This window comes from Miscanthus floridulus, chromosome 3, assembly GCF_019320115.1.
Source record: "Miscanthus floridulus cultivar M001 chromosome 3, ASM1932011v1, whole genome shotgun sequence".
In the NCBI taxonomy this organism is placed as follows: Eukaryota; Viridiplantae; Streptophyta; class Magnoliopsida; order Poales; family Poaceae; genus Miscanthus; species Miscanthus floridulus.
Genome location: NC_089582.1, coordinates 28536633 through 28542619, shown reverse-complemented (window position 1 = coordinate 28542619; position 5987 = coordinate 28536633). Strand labels below are relative to the sequence as shown.

The 5987-nt window shown below is 40.3% G+C and overlaps 1 pseudogene; it reads right to left on the bottom strand.

Moving 5' to 3' along the window:
- Positions 1 to 3058: 3058 nt before the first annotated feature.
- Positions 3059 to 5676, bottom strand: LOC136541512 (zinc finger BED domain-containing protein RICESLEEPER 2-like; annotated as a pseudogene).
- Between the last annotated feature and the right edge of the window lie 311 nt (positions 5677 to 5987).

Sequence of the window (5987 nt, the reverse complement as noted above, 5' to 3'; positions counted from 1 at the left end):
AGAAGCAGTTGCCATCTACTCTCTATACTCATTTTTAATACACTATTAATTTCTCATTTTATAAACAAATAAAATTAAGAAACTATAAAATTATCTATATCTCTAAACAATGAAGTGTGCTATGCATGCTAGAAATAAAAAGTGAATACTAATTTTAAATACCTACTTTAACCTTTCTTCATGTAAATATGCAAGCTTGAAGTGATTTTGAGCTCAAATTGCTTACAAATGAAAAAAAACCACAATAAAGAACCATATATATAGTAAACAAAATGAGATAAGATAATGGTGAAACATGAGAGTATGAAGTTGGTAACCTTTAGAACCGAAGAATACTACGTTTGGGTACAGTGATTGAGAGACTACTGCGACGATATCGGGACGTGTGAATATAAATAACCATCCGTACTAGTTGACATTGCTTACGTGATCATCTCGGCTAGCATTTCTCCACCGGACGGCACCGTACTTGGCCACAGACGAGCTCCGATTCTACGAGGAAGGGAACACGGTCTTCCACGACCGTTGTCGCTCTCCCTCATAGAATCAAAGCTCCTCCTTAACGTCCGTTACCGCTCGGCAGAGAAAATGCTCGCCGAGCTGAACACGGTCCGCAAGTTCAACTAGTACGGATTTTCTACAATTTTATAACTAGTCGTCATAAGCTACAGCCCAAAAAGAAGGAAACGACGATAAATAAAAAGTGTGCTGTGCTATGCATGCTAGAAATAAAAAGTGAATACTAATTTTAAATACCTACTTTAACCATACTAATTTTCTACAATTTTCTAAAATTCTCTATATCTCTAAACAATGAAGTGTACTATGCATGCTTGAAATAAAAAGTGAATACTAATTTTAAATACCTACTTTAACATTTCTTCATCCAAATATGCAAACTATAAGTTATTTTGAGCTCAAATTGTTTACAAATAAAAAAAACACCATAAAAACAATATATAATAGTGAACAATATGAGATAAGCCAATGATGAAAAATGAGAGTATGAGATTGGTAACCTTTACAACTGAAGAATCGACGGAGGAATCGAAGAAATCGATGGAGGAATCGAAGAATGGACGGAGGAACAATGGAGAGAGGAAGCAAGAACACTAGTGCAGTGAGCTTCAAAATGTGCTGAGCTCGGGCTCGGGGAAAAGAAAGAGACGGCCCGGATTTATAGGGGGGACCTTTAGTCCCGGTTGGTGGCTCCAACCGGGACTAAAGTTAACTTTCCAGCCTCGGGCCACGCCACTAGCCGGGAGTATACCTTTACTCCTGGTTGGAGCCACCAACCGGGAGTAGAAGTATACCTTTAGTCCCGGTTGGTGGCTCCAACCGGGACTAAAGGTCCCTGCCAGCTCTGTCTGGCGCAGTAGCCATTGGGCAGGGAACTTTAGTCCCGGTTAGAACCACCAACCGTGACTAAAGGTATCTCTAGTCCCGGACGCAAAAAATATCGGGACTAGAGCCCATTTTAATCGAAGATCAAAGATCTGTTCTCTACTAGTGGCAATGGAGCGGCGATCGAATCACCGCAATGGAGCGACTCGGCGAGAAACAATTGAACCACCAAAATCACCGAACGTCTGATTGATGGAGAGGAGCGGCAGCGGCGTGCGGAACTTAGAAGGCAAACCTCTCGTAGGTTTTTCTTGACCGGGTCTCGTAGCTGTTACGATTCGTTGGGCCTTTTTTTTGGCGTGCGTAACTCAGAAGGAAACATGTCGTAGGTTTCTTTTTTTTTGACCGGGTCTCGTAGGTTCCTGTAACGAGATTTTTTTTGAAGACATGAAGACATACCAGTTATGAGATTGGTTGGGTGTTTTTTTTAGAATACGGAGTATACATGTATAGGATTAGACCCCTTGCTTACTATTGTTTTCTATTATTTATTAGCTTTCTATTATTTTTCTAAAATGATTAAAACAGCTTATGAGTATTAATTAAATAAACAAAGTAAAATATTAGGTGTGGGAAAAATTCATGACAACATGCAATACATGGGAACATATCTAATAGATGATATATATGGGGTTGGTCCCTAGGCCTCGGGGGCCCAATGTGGCCGCAGAGCTTGACCCCCCTTAGGACTGGGCCTGACTGGCATTCTAGGAGACGGCACATCTAGGGAGCTAGCCCAAGGTTGCTGGCCAGGTGTGCCCGATCTAGATGACGATGATCGATCGATGGGGGAGTCGCATGCATCTCTAACCAACATAACGTTCACATATGTTGTTGGGTCCTAGACAAAGAAAGGCCCACCAAATAATTTAGTCTATAGCAACACAAAAAACCGTGGCAATAGTAACATGATATTGCATCCATTTATGATTGTAGTTGCAATAAGTACCTAACAATTGCAACCCCAAAAAACCATGGCAATAGAAACATGCTACTGCAACCATTTCAGAATTCTTGTTGCAATAACCACCTAGCAATTGCAGCACCACTGAAGACTATTGCAACTAGGCCTGGATATCGAGCCAGCTCGGCTCGTTACAGCTCGGCTCGTTAACATACTGGCTCGATTCGGCTCGTTATACAAACGAGCCAGCAGAGTAGCTCGGCTCGGCTCGCTAAAAAGCTCGAGCTAGCTCGTTTGGCTCGTGAGCCAAATCTTAAAAACACAATACAGGGAGATTATAAAAGCTAGTGAGCAACAAACACAAAGTACTTGTAAATTTAACAATAGAGAATATAATCCATCCATCGATTGATCCACAATTCCACAAAGTTTTTGTCCAGCGAGCCCACCACGACCATGACCATGAGTCCATGATAGTCATACTCATACAGTTTACACATCAGTACATCACCCATTCATCCATACATAATTCAAGAACGAAGCAAAATAAATGAGCTATAGCTTGAGTGGTAAACTAATCAGTTTTGCAGGTAATATATATACACCAAAAGCAAGTCAAAAGCAGCCATGGAGCGCAGCCAACAGGTCCCTAGTTCTGTTCCCCCTTTATATCTGGTTACCTGTATGTGAAGAACACATCAAGTGAGAACAAATATGATATCCACCACAGTGCATTCTAAAATAGACTTACTAGTTGTTTTCCACCACACTGCTGGGAAGCTCCACACTCTCAATGTCACCATCATCACCATCTTCTCCCTATAAAAACAGTAAAAGAATTAAGCATTACATATTTACATACACAAACTTTGGGGAAAATGGAGTTGAAAAATAGACTAAAAATCACATACCAGAATAATAGGACTTTTAGAACCTCGTATCCAGCTAGATGCACAAACTAGTGCTTGAACTGTCGCTGGCTTCAAAGAACTCCTATAGTCATCGAGAATTCTACCTCCACAACTGAAAGTGGACTCAGATGATACGCTGCTAGCTAGGATAGCTAAGAACTTCTTTACCATACTAGACACAACAGGAAATCTAAGAGCATTCACCTTCCAATAGTGAAGTAAGTTAAAATTCTTATCATGTAAAGGATGGTTTGCTTCATCTAAGTAGATAAGGCCCTGTTTGGTTGGGCTTTTGGCTTTGGCTTTTGGCCCCAAAAGCCAAAAGCCCAACCAAAGGGGCTGCTTTTGGATGGTGCTTTTTCAGAAGCAGCTGCTTTTCCATAGTTCATTTTTGAAAGCTGGTTTGACCCTGCTTTTGGCTTTTGGCTTTCTGCTTTTCGAAATTGGTGGAATAAAAAGCTCTTCCATAGTTGTTTCAAGAGAGATAAAGATAAAAGGTATATTTTATACTTGTTTAACCAAACAGCTTTCAGCTTTTCTACAGCTCACAGCCCACAGCAGCTTTTCCACAGCTCACAGCCCACAGCAGCTTTTTCCCACAGCCACAGCTCAACCAAACAGGGCCTAAGTAACTCAGATTTTGAACTTTCTGAAGCACTACTCTAGAAAAGACTGAAATTCACTTGAAACAAGACAAGCCACTGAGCTGGTTGTTTCCTTTGATGATGAGGCTGATTGAGTGGTTGATGAGCTGCTACTGCCACCCATTTTCCGGCATTGCTCCAACTCATGCTTCTTGTAGAGCTCTTCTAACTCTTTTTTTATATCAGCAACCTCTCGTTCACACCTTGAGGAGTCATAAAGCTGACTAAAATAGAACTGAATATATCTCATTTTGAACCTAGGGTCAAGGATTGTAGCAATAACCATTACATTGTTCTTCTCTTCCCAATATTTATCAAATTTGTCTAACATTGCAGCAGTCATTTTCTTCAAATATGGGTCCTTAGAATTTTTTGCCTTTAACAATGCAATCTTGACTTTCAAAATATAAGGGTAGAAGACATTAGCAGTAGGGTAAACTGATCCTGAAAATGCAGTGGTTGCTCCAGCCATCTCTCCTAGAATTGGTCTAATCTTCTCATATATGTTCCATTCAGATTTTGTAGGTTTCCATGCATAGTTCTGGTCTACTTGAGCATAATAACCAAATGCAGACCTATACTCAATGCAAGTGTCAAGCATTTTATATGTTGAGTTCCACCTTGTTTTAACATCAAGAGACAAATATTTCCCAACTTTAATAGCATAATCATTGTAAACCTCTACAAATTTGTACAGGCGACTTGGAGACCTCTTGAAATATTTCACAGTATTCCTTAGGTCACTTATGAGACCTTCTATTTGGTCTAGACCATCATTAACAACCAAATTGACTATGTGAGCAGCACAACGAACATGAAAATATTGGGGATCAAACTGACCATTCTTTCTAGCAAGCAGCTTGGCTGACAAATTTGTAGTAGCAGTATCATTATTTGAAGCATTATCAAGGGTGATTGACATAACCTTATCCTCTATTTTCCATTCCACCAAGCACTCAAAAACAGCATGAGCTATCACCAAACCGGTGTGGGGAGGATCTAACTCAATAAAGTTAAGAACACGTCATTGCAAAACCCAGTCACTATCTATGTAATGTGCCACCAAACACATGTACTGAACATTTTGATTGGATGTCCACAAATTAGTTGTCAAACTTATTGATTCAGTCTCTCTAAGACTCTTCTTTAGCTGCTCTTTCTCAGATTCATAAACTTTCATGCATTCATTTTTAATAGTCTTCCTACCAATACATTCATAGTTACTATTCATCCACTTCATCAAGATATTAAACCATTTATGCTCAACCATCCTAAACGAATACTCATGGACAATTATCATATTTGCAATCAATTTTCTAGTGTGCTCATGGTCATATTCAGTAGGATTAACAACAAGACAGCCATCATCTGCAACATAGTTGAGTGTACCTTGAGCAAGTTGTTGTTTAGCCTTAGCAAGCTTATTCTGAAACTGTGTGCAGCGGGCAAGGTGGCGGTTCAGCTGTGAAGTTGCTCCCCCTGGACGGTATACATAACTCTTATGACAGAATCTGCACTTAGCCTTTGTCACCATAACACCAAACTCCTTCGCAGATTGAACACTTATCTCCTTGAAATACTTCCAACAACCAGCCCTCTTTCCTCTCTTTACCTTGGTCTTAGAAGGAGATAAATGAATACCAGCCCCAGTCTTCAATTTCTTCCACCCTCTAGCTGCCTTTGAAGAATTTGACGGCACGCTTACATCATCTCCATCCTCCTCCTCCTGACTTTCATCATCATCTGATGGCATGCTTACAGATATAGCGGTAGCATCATTCATGTCAAAGTTCTCTCGGCCATCCTTATCCTCCGCCAAAGGCTCAATGTGCTGCTACATAGATTACATACATGTCAAAAATCAATTTTGCTGCACAACTAGCGTACAGACTACAGTCTACAGATTACACAAATCACATATTCTCACATGAATAAACATAAATATATTGGCATAGTGGCCTGCATGGTTGCACATGTTCACATGAATCACACACATGACACATTCTAGGCTACATCTCCTACAGATCAAAGCATCAAGAAAAATACATATCATGTCCGTTTCTACTGATATGGAGGCCGATGGAGTAGTGGACTTTGCGGCTACGGATCCTCGACCACGACCGT